This window comes from Engystomops pustulosus, chromosome 1, assembly GCF_040894005.1.
Source record: "Engystomops pustulosus chromosome 1, aEngPut4.maternal, whole genome shotgun sequence".
Lineage (NCBI taxonomy): Eukaryota > Metazoa > Chordata > Amphibia > Anura > Leptodactylidae > Engystomops > Engystomops pustulosus.
In genome coordinates, this window is record NC_092411.1 from 121,296,374 (window position 1) to 121,317,295 (window position 20,922).

Below are 20,922 nucleotides of genomic sequence, written 5' to 3' on the forward strand. Positions count from 1 at the left end.
ACCAACAGTGAGCACAGAAAAAACCTGGGATCAGATTTTGGTCTAGAAATTCCGGAATGTGATTGCAAGTACAAATAAATTCCATACTCATTTACATGGAGAGCAGCAAACTAGTCACACGACATTAGCTATATAGCTGGACACCATATACATCCTAACAAATTCTGGAGCACATGTACAGGACAGGCTTTAGTAGTCCAGAAGGGTGGATTAGGCACAATAAATGTGGGCCTGGTAATGGAGGTGCCACCTCCCTGGCACGCTAGCGCCGCCCTATGGCACTTCTGCTTGTGGTGTCCTCGTTTCCATCCCAGTTGTGCTCTCTTCTCCTGTGGAACGCACAGCCTGCTGCCCGCCTAGCAGCCTCACCACGTGACCGCACAAGTCACATGGGTGTGTCACGTGGGGCGGCGACGTCAGAAGGTCCTCTCGGAGAAGGGGGAACTAGCCGCTACCCTGTCACCACAGAGGAAGAGCCAGGGCACAAATACCCCGTAGCTGGCAGGAGGGCACAGCGAGGCACAGGACGCTGCCTGTCAGGCTGGGACATGAAGGCGCTGGTAGCTTTGTGACTTACGGGGAAGTGCCTCGGATTTCCCTATGGTAAGTGATTAGCATGCATTTCCTATGCAAGTACTGAGGTACATGGGTGACTGGGAGCTTCCTCCGTGGGCATCTTCATGAGGCATGCGTTACTTGTCTGGCGGAGTTGCGTCAGTACTAGTGTTTACAAATAGTCATGGAGGTGCTGCCACAAGTCATTGATAGTGGAAGAGCAGGGGCACAGCTACATGTTATGGGAACCCGCAGACAACTTTGCTGTTTTTACTGTCATTAGCAGGGGGTGTGGCTTTTGCTGGATAATGTAGTACTAGAATGACTTGGTGTCACACAAGAGGAGGTCATTGTGTGCCCTAAATAATGGGAAGGCTGTGCCCTACACTTCAAATTGTTAGAACCGTCTGACAGAAGGACCCGTCTGTTATTACATAGAATTACTTAGTCAGCATTTGAAGGGTTACTTAAAAGTGCCATGTTATTGCTTATCAAAGTTTCATCATCTTGGAAAATCCCTTTACACTGGGGACACAAAAAGAGTTTTGGTGCTTTGTAATCTTTTTAAATTTTAGCAGCATTATTTTCTTAACCAAAAATAAAACAAGCTTTGCCAAGACAAAAAAATAGTCTGTCCGTATATATACCCCATTACTGCTAAATTTGCACTAAAACTGCATTTGTATCTACAGTCTAAGGTTTTCCTGAATATTTTTGTGGGTTTTTTTTTCGGCTTGCTAAAATTATGCGTGCATTTTTTTTCCAGTCATTTTTGTGTTAATGTTCTTTGCTTGCCATTATTTGGTTAATGGTAATTCCTTTACACATCACTTGTCTATAGGAAAATCCTTGAAAAAAAACTCTCAAGTTTTTCTGCTGTCTAAATTGTGCCAAAAAACCTATTTACATGTTGGAGTCAGATTATTGATTTGGACAAGGTGTCTACAACAATACTGCAATATGATTAATTTTACACAGTAAATTGCAAGTTGACAACTATGTGTTAAGTCATTTAAAGCATTTAAAGTTAACCAATCAAAAATAGTGGTACACACCCTGCAGAAAAGAAAAACACCCCCACAAAAACATAACCACTATGTATAATATAATATATTAGTAGTTCTGTTTTGGATAAGGGGCTGGTCTTTTGTATTGTCTTCCTCCAAACTCAAACTAAAATTACGGGTCCGCTCCTCTCTAGTACCCAGAGATGTGCTGATATCACAGTAGATCATGCTGACAGGGTTTCTTCTGTTAACGGGGTTCTGTGCAACTCTGCGCTTTTCTCAGATTTTAAAGGCCATCTACCACCTAGATGAAAGTGTATGCAAATGAGCCTTAGGGGCTTCAAGCTCCTTTAAGACCTATGGAGCCTGGAGCCCCACAGGCTTACTAAACACTCTAACACTCTGTATCCTAATCTACAGTTTATCTAACTAATACAGGCAGTCCCCGATCACGTACAAGATGGGGTCCGGAGGTTTGTTCTTAAGTAGAATTTGTATGTAAGTCGAAACTGTATATTTTATAATTGTAGATCCAGCCGAAAAAAAATTGGCCCAGTGACAATTGGAGTGAATTAGCCTCTCCAGGGAACGGGAGCATAACCTACTCCACATCCCATTAGCCTTTGGGATCACTACCTACATGCATGCGGCAAAGTAAAATCTGGCATGCCGCTGGCTCCAGGATCACTTCACATGTTCAGTAGCTCTGACTTCAGTGCACATCCGTGGATGGGTCTGGCACTGACACCGGAGATACTGCGTATGTGCAGTGTTCCGAAAGCCAGCGGCATGACAGATTTTACTTCTCCACACGCAGGTAGGGAGGGATTGTAGAGGCTACTGGTGTGGATTAATCTCCTTTTCCCCGGAATGGCTACTCCACAGCCCAGCTGGATCTTCAAAAGATTGGCACATTAGGTTAGAAAGTGTTATAGAATTAGGGAAGGATAGTTTAGGATATTACTGGCAACCTACAATCAGATCTACCTGATGGTATATTTCCTTTAAGAGTATCTTCTGCCCTAAAAATACACTCCCCCAAAGAGAAAAGGATTGCTGCATTTTCCCTATTGTATGTGTGTAATCTGTGTGCCAGTGGTCTTCCTCAGCTTTTAGCAACAGGCACATGGGGAAGCTTTTGTAGCAAATTCTGAGGCAAAAGGTTACATCCAAATCAGAGCCAAAAACGCCTAGTTCCACATTTATCAAAACTAACGCAGTCTGTAATATGTGCAGTTTGCCTGTGGAGTGTGCAGAGCGTGTCAGATTAATCAAAACTGGCGCACGGTATTCAATAATCTGGCGCCCTCTGCACCTGTCTGGTAGGGTGCACCATTTTTTTTTTGTTCATGGCGCAGGTCAGTAATAAATATGATGAAGATTATGACTATGCAGTAACACTCCCCTTTAGGGGCACATTTTTTCTGTCTTGTTGAACACAGTGCAACTGTAGTGTAAAATTGGGGCAGGCACTTTATAAATAGATGTGCAAGCAGTTTCTTTCTAGTGCAAAGTCAGACAAAAAACTGACGCAACACTTTAATAAATGTGGACGAGTGTGAATCCAGGCTTCGTGGCCTAAAAAAAGAGAAGTCCATTATTTAGGGTCTTATGACCCATGCCGGTTTTAGGGCATGGTTGTGAGCCGTAAAAAGTAAAATCTACCAAATATTTTGTTCCAGGAATATAAAATGCAGTTATGGCAGAAAATCTTGGTAAAATATTTTATTTGTAGGCTGCTGTTTGATTTTATAGATCACTGTGTCGCTATTCTTGCTATTTCCAATACAACCAGAATCGGAGGGAGCAAGGCCTGTGACCCTAGAATAGAGAGGTAGCGGTAGATGAAACCCTATTTAGTTGCATCAACTACAAGTGCAGTTCTGAGAAGTCCATTGCACAGGGCTATAGTTTGTTACATGCAGCCCACTTGTCATTGGCGTGTGAGATCCGCTATCAAAAACAAGACTCTTGTGCATGAGCTCTTGCAGCCAGTTCACATCACACTTGTTTCTGATTTTGCATTAGTTATTGTGAGTCTAAACCATAAGTGGAGACTACATTGTACATTGGAAAGATTTGCACCTGTTCTGTGTATTCAGTGACTCCTAGTTTTGGCTCTCAATAACATGTTTGTTTGGATTTTATAACCTTCCTCAGTTTTGTGTTTTTGTAATTTTATTGTAATTTTTGTGTGTGATGATAATCCATCACTTCTCTAATGAGTAGGTAATGTTATATCGCATGTAATATAAATGTCAATTGTTGAAGAAGTGCATTGTCTTATATGCAGTGAATTGTATTGTCCTATGTATACACCTAAAAGTCCTGCAATAACCAATAGGGGATTGCTGTAGGTTTCAGGGACAGAAGAGTGTTATGGTCACTAGGGGGCAGGATTGCATATGCCTGGGACTATTATGTAATGACTATAAAGCTGAATTTGCTAAAGGGAAACTATAAATACACCAAACTGCCCCCTTTTTTTTAACAGGACAAGTTTGGCAGCCTGGCTGTTTATACTGTGATCTGCTGAATAGATGTGTTTGTACTTAGTTTTATATAGACATTTGTCAGCGTTCTGTGCTGTTTTTGTATGTATTATGTCAATTATTGGTAAAACCTTTAAGTTAAACTGTAGTTATCATCTTTATTACTGCACCAGTTTTAGCAATATTACCGATCCGTACATCTAGTTCAAGAATTAATGGCAAGATTTTGTAAATCGTCATTTATTAGGCTCTGCTTCCTGTAGCATTACTTCTGAAAACGAGTCAACAAATATACCCTCCGTACAGAATGTAACTGTTACCTAGGACACACAAGTGAGTCATACCAGCTTTAGCTTCCTTGTTAAATGTCTGTGGCACAGAGCTGGCATAGCATTAAAGAAACACTACCAGAAAATGAATTATATTTTATTCCTTTTGTTATGGAAATCTGATAAATAGTGGTGCCAGTAATGCTCTAACCGAATGCTGAATTACTCATTTATCAGCCTCTGTTACTGCCTCCATGTACTTTGACTAACCAAATTAAAGGGTATTTCGTAGTCTGGACAGAGTTTGACATTCTGGGGCTACCAATGAGGTTTGGAATACTTGTAGAGACTGACTTTTGTGTGTGTGTATATATATATACATAGTTGGGGTGATGTAACCACAGTTTGTTCTGCATATGCAACACTGGGAAGGTGTTGATTGCATCAATTGTTGATTCGTTAATCTTACAGGTAAGAGAAACCTTTGGTGAGGGATTCCCTCGTAATGTGCTAGGAGTAAACCTCAATGAACATACATGGTTAATGATGTTGTAAGAAAAGGATTACATCAGAATCTGTCAATGATAAATAATTATTATAATTAATGGTGTTATTGACTATTAAATAAAAGACTGCTGAGCTCTGAATCACATTTATAACTGTATTTATAGCTATAATACCTGCTGGTCCAGCTGTAGTCTGTAATCTACATATGGAACAAGACAATAAAAATTAGTATCTTCCCTGGTAAGAAAATAGATCCAGGTTGCAAATATGTGCAATCAACTGTATCTTGGCAAATATAACTACTCTGACAGAAACTGAAGAGCACAGATCAAGTCATAGTCCAGTGCCAGGTATTAAAGGACGTCTACCACCAGGATGAAGGATTTTAAACCTAGCACACTGACATACTGGTGTGTGTCTGGCAGAAGCTGCTCTTTTTGTAGCTTCATATGCCTTTTGTTTTTAAAAAAAAAAAGGTTTTAAAAATTATACAGATGAGCCTTTGGGGCTCCAAGCTCCATTGACATTGAGTTTGATGCCCCTAAGACTCATTTGCATAATTTGTGAAACCTTTTTATTGTAAAAACAAGGTCCTAAGAAGCTAAAAGAGCAGAGCCAGAGGGGATCCACACTAGTATGTCAGTGTGCTTGGTTTACAGTCCTTCATCCTGGTAGTAGATTACCTCTTAAGGAATTCGACCATCAAAATCAAGCGTGAATAAACCAGGGACACGTATTCATAGGCCCAGACACCATGACTGTGGTTATCTTAAATTTGTTATCTGTCCTTCTAAAATCACATTTTATCATTATGCTAATGAGCTTGTGGTGCCGCTCTGTGATCTGGCTTTACAATTTGTTACACTGTCTCACCTTCTTCGTGCTTCCTGAGCACTTTCTGATGTATGTCAGATAATGTCAGATCACATAGGGGCTAGGGTAGCTTCCCAGGCTCATTAGCATCATTTTAAAAGTTGATTTTAGATGGAAGGAGACTAAGGATAGCAAATATCAGAAGATTACCACAGTCTTGTTTCAGTGAACCATGAGTAAGTGTACCTGGTTTATAATGCTCGATTATGATGGTAGATTTCCTTTAACCCTTACCGACATTTGACGTAATAGTACTGCATGACGGGAGGTGCGTTCCCGCATTTTGCAGTACTATTACGTCAAGCTTCTGGCACTGGCTCCTGAACGGAGCCGGCGCCAGACGCTTTGGGTGTCGGCTGTATATTATAGCCGACACCCACCTCTATCACCCACGATCGGAGTTTCCTCCGATTGCGGGTGTTAACCCCTTACACGGCGCGGTCACGATTGACCGTGGCATTTACGGGGTATTTCTTCTGAATTGGAACTCACCTGCGGTGCTTACCAGGGGGGTCTGCCAATGCCTCAGGGCTGCGCGATCCTCTTCCGGAGCCGTTTCCTGGCTCCTAGCAGAACACGGTGTAATACATCTGTATTACATTGTGTTAGGTGAAGAACAGCTTGCTATGCTGATTTAAAATGCCCTTGTCAGCATTCTGAATCATTACAGCAGTTTATGTAAGTTTAATTCCCATTACCTGGCTGCCTGCGAGCAGTGTGTGATGAGTCCTGGGGGAAGGGACAGGTGCAGCCTCTACTCCACTCTATCGACCTCCCTCCCCTGCCTGCTCAGATCACATGACAGGAAGTGGGGAGGGGAAAGGGAGGTGGATGAGTGTGGAAGATAGACCAACACAGGCACACATAAGCTGGAGCTGTCTCCTCCCTAGGGACTCATTGCATGCTTCTGGCATGGAGCCAGGTAATGAGAATTAAACTATAAATAAACGACTGAAATGATAAATCAGCATAGCATAGGCTATTGGAACCTTTCGACACCAAGTACAAGAAGATAATTGTACCGGACATGGTGATTTACATGTCTGTTAATTTTTGTTTTGTGTGTTCATCCACACTTGGTTTTGGCTTACAATAACTGAAAGTAGAAATAAGACCCTGCAAACCATTTAGCATTCTTAGAGATGAACCATTGTGACTGTTGAAAAGAATACGTCAAGCATTTTTTTTTTTTTTTTTTTTGCTTCAGCCATGTAGTGAATATGCTGCTTGGGCTATGAAGTTTTTAAAACTTATCTTGGTATCAGTGTTGTCTTCCTGCCAACAGTAGTAAGCAGTTTTTTCATCAGATTACAATTCTGACTGATGAGATGTCAGTTATGGGGGGAGGTGGACATTCAGCAGGAATTTCTTTTGCTAGTAGCTGTAGTATTACCTGGAGTGGACTCATCACGGACGGTTAAGCCATGTATGTAGAACAGCAGTCTTCTTTTGATGTCACACCATTTTACTGCAATTTATAAATGTTATCTAATCTGCAGTAACTGGATTTGGCCACTACATTTTCCATTTTGCTTCTTATTTTCAATTTAATCACCTACTGAGAACGTCTGATCTGTAAGGGTCGTGGGACCTCCACCAATCTGGTCTTGAGGACCTATTCTAAGAATAGGGCATTAATATTTTTAACCCAGGAAACCATTTTACTATTATAGAGGTGGGAAAAAGCTTCAACTCATCATGCAGTCTTCATGCTAAATCATACACTGTGACTGACATGTCCCTCACTGTCTGACATTGACCTGGTGGCCAAATCTTTTATATTTTAGCAGATTAACCAGATAGGGCTGCAATAGGTACCAAGAATAAAGGGTGGTCACTAAATTCACAATATTAGCAAATGTATCATTAACGGGATGAAAGTCATAAAAACCATATGATACAGTGAACACACTCATTTAACATGTCTTGTATGCCAGTTTTCTGGGGTAGAGGGCATTTAATAAATTATTTATTTATAAATTCCTCATGAACAGGAAATTGTGACTCTCCCCCCCCCCCTGCTACTTTTTATTTGGCTTTTAAAATTTTTCAATAACAACAAAAACACACATGACCCAACATCCCAACCCACTTTCCATTCCCTCCCCTCTCCAGATGAGCACCAATGTCCATATCTTAAGGCAGAAGAACGAAGAATAAAGATAAATAATACTCACAATGATGTACTATAACAAATTACAAAGCAATGTACTATTGAAGAGCCTTAGATTACAGCATCTCTCACCACTGTCCATGGAGCCCAACCTGGGTTGTCTAACCAGGGGCTCCAGATGGCCTCCAATTTCCAGGTAGCTTTTTGTAGAGATGGGTTAACTGTAGCCTTAAAAAGTAAGCGTCATTTCCGATGATTTTTGATATTGGGAGAAGGGGCGGGGGAGCTTTGTGAACATTTATCTAATTTACTTCATAAACTAAGGAGAATTTGTTAATGAAGTATGAGGCTGTAAAGTGCCTCCAAGTTATAATGTTACTTCTGCGTTGCAGGGGAAAATCTGTGTACAAGATTTGAAGACATATCTCTCTCTCTTCTCTCATGTTTTCTACACAGCTGTGAGTGTTAACCCTTTCTGCTCTCTCCCTCACTGCAGTATGCTTTTAGCATAATTTTCAAATTGAAAGTGAAGGGGTTAACCATACAGTAGTAGTATGGCAGTATATGGTAGGATCAATCGGGCAACCTAGGGTTAAAGTACCCTAGGGGGTCTGAAAAATAGTAAAAGTAAAAAAAAAAAAAAAAAAAAATTATAATTAAAAAACCTAAAATTTCAAATCACCCCATTTTCCTTAGAACTGATATAAATATAAATAAACCGTGAAAATCACAAACACATTAGGTATCGCCGCATCCAAAAATGCCTGATCCATCAAAATATAATAACGTTTTTTTCACTGCATTTAACCTTGTAATGGAAAATGGCGCCCAAAGTCGAAAATGGCAATAAACAAAAAACAATAAAAAGTGATCAAAAGGTTGTACAGTCCTAAAAATGGTAGCATTGAAAACTTCATCAGAAGTCACAAAAATTTACACCACCCACAGCTTTGTACACCAAAGTATGAAAAAAGTTATTAGCGCCAGAAGATGGCAAAATTTGGTATCCCCGTGATCACAGTGACCCAAAGAATAAAGTAGACATGTCATTTGTGGCGCACAATGAAACTCCAAGCCCACAAGAAAACGCTGCAAATTCATTTTTCCACCAATTTCACTGCATTTTGATTTTTTTTTTTTCCCCGCTTCCCAGTACACGGCATGAAATAATAAATACCATCACTATGAAGTGCAATTTGCTACACAGAAAACAATCCGTCACAGAGCTCTTTACGTGTAAAAAAAGAAAGTTGTAGATTTTTGATTGTGGGGAGTGAAAAATGGAAATGAAAAAAACAAAGGGTGAGATCCTTAAAGGGTTAAAGTGGTATGTGCTAAATAATTAGAATAACATTTCTTACCAATGGTTGATGCAATGCAGTTCACATTTTACAATCTCCCCTGACCATGGACCTTTGAATTACACAAATTGCTGGAAGAAATGTGGGGCAATAGAGACCTATTTCCACAGATGGTGGGCTTGTTGATCAGTGTACGACTCTTGGACCACTGTGTTTCAATTCTTGAATGGTGTTGCAAGCATCCTCATTGATCCAGTGTTGCGCTTCTGTGAAGTTTCTATAATACCTCCTGAAAATAGGGTAATATATTGTCTGGGAGTTCTTGTGGCTAGTAATATAATTGCAAGAAGCTGGAAAAGAAATATCCTGCTCTCCATCTCTGACCTATGAAATCACATCCAATTAACCCCTTCCTGCCGCAGCCCTTTTTCGTTTTTGTGTTTTCATTTTTCACTCCCCACATTCAAAAATCTGTAACTTTTTTTATTTTTCCATGTACAGAGCTGTGTGATGGCTTATTTTCTGCGTGACAAATTACACTTCAAAATGGTGGTATTTAATATTCCATGCCTTATACTGGGAAGCCGGAAAAAACTCCAAATGTAGTGAAATTGGTAAAAAAAAAACGCGCTTGTGCCGTATTCTTGTGGGCTTGGAATTTACAGATTTCACTGTGCGCCCCAAATGACATGTCTTCTTTATTATTTGGGTCGGTACGATTACGGGGATACCAGATTTGTATAGGTTTTATAATGTTTTCATACATTCCAAAAAAATTAAAACCTCCTGTACAAAATTTTTTGGGGGGATTTTGCCATCTTCTGGCGCTAATAACTTTTTCATACTTTGGTGTATGGAGCTGTGGGTGGTCCCGTTTTTTGTGGATTTTGATGACATTTACAATGATATCATTTTTAGGACTGTACGACCTTTTGATCACTTTTTATAGAATTTTTTATTTTTTTAAAATGGCAAAAAAGTGCCATTTTCGATTTTGGGCACAATTTTCCGTTAGGGGGTTAAACGCAGTGAAAAACCGTTATCATATTTTGATCGGGCATTTTCGGATGCGGCGATACCTAATGTGTTTATGATTTTTACTGTTTATTTATATTTATGTCAGTTCTAGGGAAAGGGGGGTGATTTGAATTTTTAGGTTTTTTATTTTAATTTTTTTTTTTACTTTCTTTTTTTTGTCTGTACGATCCTATCATATACTGCCATACTACAGTATGGCAGTATATGAGGATTTTACTACTCACACATTACAATGTGCTGATAGCACATTGTAATGAATGAGTTAACCCGAAAGTAGCTTCAGGTCTTCGTAAGACCCGAACCTACCATGGCGACGGATCGCCGCTCCCCGATGACGTCATGGGGAGCGACGATCCTCATAAAGATCCCAAACAGCCTGGACAAACTACATCTTGTTATACAGATCTGTCAAGTAGACAACTTTTCTCACAGCCGTTACTCTGGCATAAAGATTTAATGCCAGGGCCAGGGAGTATCGTCTCCACAATTTAACAATCATACATCTTGTGCGGCTTAATAATTAAAAACTGACATTAATGGCTCATTTGCGACAGTTATCAAAGCTATCTAAGCCAGTATACTAAATCTAAGCCTGAAAGATATCTATGACGCTCTAAAAATGAGTAATATTAAATCTACCCCAGAAACTTGGGTAATAGGTATAAACTATTTATAGATTGGGCTTTTCTATTTAGGTGATACAGCACATATAATGTTCCACCAGTTTTTTAATAATGAATTACTTTGTCAAAATGTTATTCAACTTAGATTCAATGTGGGAGATTTATCAGAAGTGTCTGAGGGAAAACTGTTCTAGGCGCCCATGGAAACCAATCGGAGATCAGCTGTAATTTTATAAACAGCTATGGGAAAATGAAAGCTGAGCTCTGATTGGTTGCCATGGGGAACTAGAACAGTTCTGCTCTCAGACACTTGTGATAAACCTCCCCCAATGTGTCGGATATCAATGTATGTATTATTAGTGTATAAGATGCATATTGCCGCTTACAGATGTCAGGCTTTTTCTTTGTTGTTGCTATTATTTGCCATGAAGTTCTCGCCATGTGCCTATATAATCACTAGTCTCACACAAGTGTTTGTAGCACATAACCCTGTGGATTACTGGCCTACTTGTTGAAAATGGTTGTGTTCTTGAGATTAAGTAACTGTTTATTTATAGCTTTTCTTTGTGGGTCTATTTATATCTTAAGCTCTGTGCTGTCCATTTTGGTTGTGTAACTTGTGCAACATTCTTTGTAAGGTTAAACATTTTGACAGATAGAGCTCTGTTTGTGTGGGAGATTGTATTAGTAGTTACTTTGTAGAATTAAAATATGTGAATGAGTTATCGCTATGGAGAGGGGTGGGGGTAAGCAGACATGTGCCGACGTGTGCCTGCCATACTACATGTGCTTGCCAGACTGCCGTTTTTAAGCAGTCCGTCAAAAATGCATGTGTTTTTTGAAAACTCATTCGTTTTTGACAGCTTTGACCAATTATCTTAATTCAAACTGGTCAAAAACGGACTGCTTAAAAACGGCCAAAAACGTGCTCAAAACGCCATGTGTGCCATTACCCTAAGGCTGGTGCCACATGTGGCACTTTGTCTGCGCATGCAAAAGCAGGCAAAGCCACACCCACCGGGGCGGGCCGTGGCCTGATCGCATTGCCGTTTCTATGGAAACGCCTGCGATCCTGTATTTTGCGTTAATGTAATGCAAAACACCGGCGGCTCGTTCCCGATTGCAGGCGTTTCCATAGAAATGCTGATGCGATCGGGCCGCGGCCCGCCCCGGTGGCTGTGGCTTGGTCTGCGTTTGCAAACGCAGCCAAGACTGCACGTCTGACATCACCCATAAAGACGTAATTTTATCAACTGCTAGTGATCTCATAGATCGTAAGCTTTTGTGAGCAGGCCCCTATTGTTTCATTTGACCATATTATTACCCTGTAATGTCTTATGGTGATGCCACACATAGCGTTTTGAAACCGTTTTTGGTTTTTGACAGGTTTTCCGAATTTGCGCAATATAAAAAAAACTGACAAAAACTGATGCGTTTTTAAACGCATGCGGTTTTTAACAGAGTGCTTAAAAACGGACCAAAAGCGGTTTCAAAACGCCATGTGTGACATCACCCTGAGGGTGCGGTCACACGTCGCGTTTACTGCATGCGTTTAAAAACGCATTGCTACAGCTGAAGGGGTATTTCCCTAATTAAACAGCTGTTAACGCTTGCGTTTACAAAACGCAAGCGTTAACGCATGCGTTGACATCGCGGTTAATGCATGCGGTTGTTAACACATTGTTAACGCCTGTGTTAACCGCGATGTTAACGCATGCGTTTTGTAAACGCAAGCGTTAACAGCTGTTTAATTAGGGAAATATCCCTTCAGCTGTAGCAATGCGTTTTTAAACGCATGCAGTAAACGCGACGTGTGACAGCACCCTAAGCAGTCCATTAAAAAAAACGATGGGTAAAAAAACGGGTTCAAAACGCCACGTGTGACCGCACCCTTATTTGTATTTGTGTACGTATCTGGAAAGCTCTATGGAATATGGATAAATAAATATTTATTATTTTATTGGAAGTACAGCTTCTGTGCCTTCACCAACACTGTGACATATCAGTCTACTAAACTAGAGGTATACTTTAGGTACACAACCCATTGCATGTGTCTCTACTGCTAGTGATATGTTACTAGGGAAGGAGCTGTAAACATTTCAAAACCCCAGACACTTGCGTAATAGAAAGGTAATCTGCAATGCTTTGTTTGTTATCGGGGGAGTAACTACGTTTTTCTGAGCCAGACTTGCTGTCAGATTTTTCAGAGTTCCTGAACATTACTGAAGGCTGTGTTCACACGTTGTGTTTTACTTGCATTTGACGCATGTGTTTTCAAACAGCTGAAGAGGAGATTTACCTAAATACATTGTTGTCAACATTGCGTTTACAAAACAAAAGCGTTAATGTAATGTTAACACAAATGTGATGTTGGCAAGCGCATGTGTTAACAAAACGTTAACACATATGTTAACATCAAATTAACGCATGTGTTTTGTAAATGCAATGTTGACAACACTGTAATTGGGCAAATCTCCTCTACAGCTGTTTGAAAGAGTATGTGTTAAACGCATATAAAACTAAATGTGTGAACGCAGCCAAAAGCATTTGATACAGTTCACTAGGGGAATTGCACATCCCCTTCTAAATTGTAGATGTCTGTGATGTCAGTATTGTATTCAGGTTTGAAGCAACTTCTTGCCTTCTGTTCTCTATCTCTGTCCTTTCCCTCCCTACTGTTCAGCAGCTTATTCAGCAAGTTGCATATCTTTTTTCATGTGGTATTGCTCATGTTGTAATTTATCATTTACTTTTTGTGTTTGTGTGAATAAGATAAAGGTCCATTGGATTAGGAAACTATTTTTTTTTTAATGTATTTACGGAAACATATTCAAGTTATAAATATATAATGGACATGAATATAAAATCCAGAATTTCAATTGTGGGTATCCACATTAAGATTTGATGAAGGGTTTAGGAGTTTCACCTTTTCAATGTTTGCTGCCCTGATTTTAAAGATACCAAAAGTAGTTGGGCAGTTGAGGGCGCGGTCACACGTCGCGTTTAACGCATGCGTTTAAAAAAGCATTGCAACAGCTGAAGAGATGATTTGCCTAATTAAACAGCTGTTAATGCAGGTGTTAACAAACACCTGCGTTAACTCATGCATTAACATTGCATTAACGGTCTCATTTGTAAACATAAGTGTTAATAGCTGTTTAACCCCTTATCACCGACACTAGTTTTCAGCTCAATGACCAGACTCGATTTTTCAAATCTGACATGTCTCACGATAATTGGTTATAACTTCGGAACGCTTTAACATATCCTGGTGATTTTGAGAATGTTTTCTCGTGACACATTGTACTTCATGTTAGTTATAAAATTTAAGTGATAAGTTTTGCATTTTGTTCTGAAAAAAAGTGAAAATTTGGCAAAAGTTTGTAAAAATTCTTCATTTTCCAAGTTTGAAATGTTCTGGTTTCCAGACAGGAAGTAAAACTACCCAAAAAGTTTGCTAATTAACATTTACAGAATATCTGCTTTATGTTGGGATGATATTTTATGCTTCCGGTCATTTTTCTAGGATGTTATGAGGCGCAGAACTTTAGGGGCGATTTTTCTTATTTTCATGAAAATTGCCATAACTCACATTTTGAGGGACAACTCGGCTTCCAAGTGACTTTGAGAGGCCTAAATAATAGTAAAACCTCATAAATTACCCCACTATAGAAACTTCACCCCTCAACATATGTAAAACAACTTCTATTAAGTTCATTAACCCTTTAAGTGTTTCACATGGGTTAAAAAATATGGACCTGCGATTTAGAAACTATGGAATTTTTTTGGAAATACATTCATTTAGGCCAAAACTGACATTTTCAGAATAAATTAAATGATGAAACGCACTGCAACGCTTGATGCCCAATTCCTCCCGAGTTTACTGATACCCCATATGTGGTGGTAAACTGCTGTACGGGCGCACGGCCGAGTATAGAATGAATGGAGGCGCCGTCCACAGCAGATTTGTATTGTCACATTGTACGACCTATAAATTTTTATTTTTTTTGGTAATGCGATCATATGAGGGCTTATTTTTATGGGATGAGATACAATGTATAAATAATTTATTTTGGGAGTCTAAAGCTTATTCATGAGATTTTATTAACTATTTCAAGGGGGACACAAACAAAATCATCAATTTTTATTTTGGATTGTGAGCATTCCCCCCCCCCCCCCCCCGCTCACCGTAACGTAAAAATAATATTTTATCTTTATTCTCTGGTTCACTACGATTGCGGTGATACCTCATTTATATAGTTTTTCTTATTTTGCTCAATTTTCCTGAGCAAAACCAATATTGGAGAAAATCGCATTGTTTTTACTATTGACAACTTTTCAGGGCCATAACTTCTGTATTTTTCTGTTGTCAGATCTGGTTGAGGGCTTATTTTTTGCGAAAACAGTTGTTCTTTTCAGTCGTATCATATTAGGTACCGTAACTTTTTTTGATCACTTTTTAGAACATTTTTTGTGATGGTGTTTGATGAAAAATTGTATATTATGGGAAGTTTTTCGAGTTTTTTTTTTACGTAGTTCACCGAGCGGGTTCAATATTGATTTAGATTTATTGTACAGATTAATACGGACGCGGTGATACCAAATATGTACGTGTTTTGTGTTTTATATACTTTATTTGCATTTTATGTGTTACTGGGGAGATTATGGGACTTTTATTTTATTTATTTATTTAATTATATTATAAAAAGATTTAATTTTTTTTTTTTTTTTACTTTTTTACATTTTCTACTTCTTGGCTTGAATAAGCGATCATCCGATCGCTTATTCAAGCCTTTACACTGCAATACACTTGTATTGCAGTGTATAGTGTAAGTAACTGAGCATGCCGCGCATGCTCAGTTACTTACAGCCGGGTCCTGCCAGGAAGGCAGGACCCGGTGAGAAGAGGAGCCGACAGCCCCGGGTCACTCGTCGGAACCCGGGGCAGCGGCAGGAGGGATCGGATCCCCCGGTAAGCACACCGGGGGGGGTCCGATCCACGGGGGACACACTTGCACGCCGCGGTCATGCTTGACCGCGGCATGCAAGGGGTTAAACACCCGGGATCGGAGTTTTTCCGATCCCGGGTGTTAGTGCCGGGTCTGGGCTGTAATATCACAGCCCGACACCGGCACTATAATAACCCGATGTCCCGAAATCTTCTTCTGATGCGCCGCCGTAGAAAGGCGTCGCATCAGAAGAAGTACCCTTAATGACCGCCGTAGAATCCCGATAGGGCGGTCATTAAGGGGTTAAATAGGCAAACCTATCTTCAGCTGTTGCAATTCATTTTTTTAAACGCAACGTGTGACCGCACCCTCACACAGAGGCCATTTCATGGTCAGGTGTGGGCAAGCGCTGCAGACAGACGGATCAGGAAGTGTCAGCTCTGCACCATGTGACTGCTCAGCTAGGCCATGCCTACACATTAAAATTTTACACTGAGCTAATGCAGGGACAGTGTTTTGGATGCGTTTAAAAACGTGCGAAAAACGCCACGTGAGAAGGTGCCCTTAGGAGTGGCAAAATCTACAGTTGGTGCATCCTGAGAAAGAAAGCACTGGAGAACTCATCAGTGCAAAAAGACCTGGATGCCCACAAAAGGCGTGCATGATCGCTGAATAATTTCCATCCTAGAGAGAGAAACAGCCAACCAAGTGAACAACACTCTCCAGGATGTATGTGTATCAATATGTAAATCTACCATACAGAGAAGACTGCATGAAAGTAAATACAGGGGATCACTGCAGGGTACCACCTACTCATAAGTATAAAAAGGCTGCATTGTACTTTGCTATCCAAGCCAGCACAGTTCTGGCAGAACATTCTTTGAACAGATAAAGCAACAATAAGGGTGATGCCACACATGGGGTTTTAGTCAGTTTTTCCCAAGTATCTTAATGGATAAACAGGTTGTAAGCAGCCAAACGTATAGTAAAGGGACTGAAAACGGATGTTTAAATACTGACCAAAAACGCCATGTGTGGCATCACCCTAAGTGGGGTGACTATTTGTATGTTAATAATCAAGCAAACATCCAAGATTAGATTATCAAAAATTAAAGAAAGCCGATGTGTATGGATAACAATTATAAACTTTATTGAGCGAATTTAGCAAATACTAAAAAAAATTAAAAACCCAAACTGGCTATGCACCAAAGGTCTCCCCAAACCCTGACCAATGAGTGGCAAGTAAATGCCAACAATAGTAAATGATGGACAATAATAAAGGTAATCACATGTATGAAAAGTGTAGATACTGGGAGAACCTGACATAGCAAAGTAATTCTAATATACTCACAATACAGGTGATATATGAAAAATAAAGCCCAGAACACGATACAATAACAAAGTATTACAATAACATTTCTGTAGATATGGTCACGGATTCGGGCGATAAGCGTGGGGCATTCCTCCTCCCCAATCTGAAGATTGCCAATGAACACCTGGATGATTCTATGAGTGATTGAGAGAAGCAGGTTCTGCCACCAAGGGTTTTGCCACTAAGTATTAACCCCTTAACGCTGAAGCCACTTTTCACCTTCCTGACACGGCCCATTTTTTCAAATCTGCCCTGTGTCACTATAAATGGTTATAACTTCGGAACGCTTTAACATATCCAAGTGATTTTAAAATTGTTTTCTCGTGACACATCGTACTTCAGGTTATTTGAAAAATTTTGGTGGTATGTTTTGCATTTATTTATGAGAAAATCAGATATTTGGTGAAAATTTGGAAAAATTTTAGATTTTTGAACTTCAAAATGTTCTACTTTTTCCATACATAGTCATAACCGCAAAAAAACGTAATAACTAACATTCACTAAATGTCTAATTTATGTGGACATGGTTTTTTATGCATACTCTTATTTTTGTAGGATGTTATGGGGCTTTGAACATTAGGTGCGATTTTTCATATTTTCATAAAAAACGCAAAATCCTGCTATTGAGGGACCTGCTCAGGTTTCAAATGACTTTGAGAGACCTAAATAAAAGTAAACCCCATAAATTACCCCATTATAGAAACTACGCCCCTCAACGTACGTGAAACAACTTTTATGAAGTTTGTTAACCCTTTAATTGTTTTACAGGGGTTAAAACAAAATCGGATGCAATTTTGAAAGTAAAATTTTTTTGGCTAAATTAATATGTTTTTCAAAAAATTTACAAATTCTCAGTGGATAAAATACCAAAACGCTCCACAAAATTTGATACCCAATCTCTTCCGTATATAATAATACCCCATATGTGGTGGTAACCTGCTGTATGGGCACACGCCAGGGCATCGAAGGGAGCTGCGCCATTCAGAGCAGATTATGCATTGTCAATTTTTATTGGCTATACAATCTTTATTTTTTTGGCAATTTGGACATATAAGGGCTTATTTTCTGCGACATGAGATGCACTTTACAAATACTTCATTTTAGTGGGTCATTAGCTTATTGATGAGATTTTATTAACTCTTGAATGTATGGGTGAAAAGAAAATTGTCAATTTTGGTTTACTTTCTTTTCATATTTTTTGGGGGTCGTACACCGTACACTAAAAATATTATATTATCTTCATTCTATAGGTCACTACGATTACGGTGATACCTCATTTATATAGTTTTTCATTTATTTTTACAATTTTACTGGATAAAAACTAATATAGAGGAAATCTCATTTGTTTTTGCATCGCCATCTTTTCGGAGACATAACTTTAATATTTTTTGGTTGACAGAGCTAGTTTAGGGCTTATTTTTTACGTGTTGAGTTGTTCTTTTCAGTGGTACCATTTTTGCGCACATAACTTTTTTTGATCACTTTTTAGAACATTTTTGTGTAGAGATTTTATGAAAAATGTACATTTTTGGCGTGTTTTTCGGGTTTTGTTTTTACGGCGTTCACCGAGCGGGTCCAATAATGTTTCTGAGTTATTGTACGGATTGTTACGGACGCGGCGATACCAAATATGTGGGGTTTTTTGGCGATTTTGTGTTTTTTTTCACTTTATTGCATGTGTATAGGGAATATTTGTGTTTAGGGGACTCTAACTTTATTTAATTAATTATTTTTATTATGTAGTGTTTTTATGTAGTGTTTTTAACATTTTTATTAACTTTTACAGGTTAGCTTGAACAAGTGATCCACTGATCACTTGTTCAAGCTATTCTTCACCTTACACAGTGTAATACAGATGTATTACACTGTGTAATGTAACACACTGAGCATGCTGCGCATGCTCAGTGTGTTACAGCCGGGTCCTGTCAGAAGGCAGGACCCGGCTCCCGGCAGGAGGATCGCGCAGCCCCGGGCACCGGCAGTCCCGGGGCTGCGATCGGAGCAGCGGACCCCCCCCGGTAAGCGCCGCGGGGGGGTCCGATTCTTCTGAAATGCCCCTTGCACGCCGCGGTCAGCGCGACCGCGGCGTGTCAGGGGTTAACACCCGCGATCGGAGAAATCTCCGATCGCGGGTGTTAGAGGCAGGTGTCGGCTATAATATATAGCTGACACCTGCAGCTTCTGGCGCCGGCTCCGTTCAGGAGCCGGTGCCAGAAGCATGACGTAATAGTACTGCATTTTGCGGGAACGCACCTCCCGCGATGCAGTACTATTACGTCAAATGTCGGGAAGGGGTTAAAGGACACCTGTCATCAGGTCTGTGTCACTAGTCCTGTCACCTCTACCTGTTGGAGCAGCTCACAAGGATTACATCACAGCCTTAATCTAGTCAATTCATACATTAATCATTGTAAAATCATATTTTCTTTATTATGTAAATGAGGCTGGTCACATGGTCAGAGGCAGTGATGTCACTCCTGTTCCCCCTCCCCTCTCCTCCCCCTGCCCATGTCTGTGTGTAATGTATAGTAAAGCATTGCTAGGGTCTGTGCTGCATCTGCTGACATCCTGCATCCTCCTAAAACACAGAGACAGACATCATCTACACAAGTACCTGACATGTTCTGCTATAACATGTGTGAGACACAGACATCAGCTACACAAGTACCTGTGTGCTACACAAGTACCTGCAGCCTGGAGCGATTGTATCTCTCTATACACACACAGGCTGTAGGGGGCGCCAGCACCCATCATTATACAGCCTCACATAATTATACAGGCTGTCAGTCATGCATTGGGGGTGTGGCTGTACCTCCCACTCATGAATAAGACCACTCATGACAGCTTGAAAATGATAATGACTCATTGGACATTTCACAGGTCATTTGCATACAGCTTTAGGACCTCATTGCTTGGGTTTACAGGCATGTAGAGGGACAATGAAGGGATAGAGGCAATGCTCTCTAATGGCAGTTTATGAAAATATATTTAGTTTATTTTGCATGATGGGTTCTCTTTAAGTCTTGTTTGCCAGAGGAATCAAATACTTATTTATATTTTATATATTAAAACCTCAAAACAAATCACCTGAATTTTTTTTTGTATGGCTTTGTAGATGTTTTAAGCATGCACTAACAAATAATTTAAGTTTTACCATCCTTAAAGGGGTTGTGCCACGTTCAATTGTTATCCCCTGTTGAAGGGTTTACTATTTACCTGGCTTGTATGGTGGCAGTATTTTTTTTCATTTTTCTTGTGATTACTTCTTTACTTTAACCAATGTTATTTGGTCCCTGAATGAAGCTGATTAAATATGTATTTTCTGAAGTTTTAACCCTTCTTTGTGACCATGGTACTCAACAATCTTCACAATGTTTATCCTGGGAATAACAAAGGGTTTTTATGTTAAAATTGATACCATAAAACTGTTTATCCATTAGATTTAATGTGAATAAATTTAGAATGCCAGACACACCACGTCATTGTTTCTATGCAACATATCATCTATTGCTTCATTGTGTCCCAAGACTTTGACCCACAAACATAATTTAACTGTGGTTTTGTAAGATGGACATGGAGCTGACCTTTGTAATAGTCTTGCCATGTGGACCAGCAGATGCTGCTTCATTACGCTTCCTGGGTCACTCTGCCCTGCTTTCCTTATGGTTCTTGTTTCATTTGAGTAATGTTTAGTTTATGGAGTAAATGCTCACGGAATAGTTTAACTCCTCTAGTCTTTTAGTTTTTAGTTTGGTTGAACAATTCTGGAGCCTAGAACTCTGCATAACCATTCCTTTTGTCACTTGGGCACACCAGACAGTCA

At 39.8% G+C, this 20,922-nt stretch overlaps 1 protein-coding gene across 2 annotated transcripts in view; it reads left to right on the plus strand.

Moving 5' to 3' along the window:
- Positions 1–380: 380 nt before the first annotated feature.
- Positions 381–20,922, plus strand: part of JAK2 (Janus kinase 2) — a 134,313-nt gene continuing 113,771 nt past the window's right edge. Inside the window, exon 1 of one of the 2 annotated variants that reach the window (XM_072151912.1) lies at positions 381–603. The gene's annotated coding sequence lies outside the window, so the exon portion shown is untranslated. Of the gene's footprint in view, positions 604–11,046; positions 11,125–20,922 lie in introns of those variants that run through there. The other variant, XM_072151920.1, reaches the window with a different exon arrangement.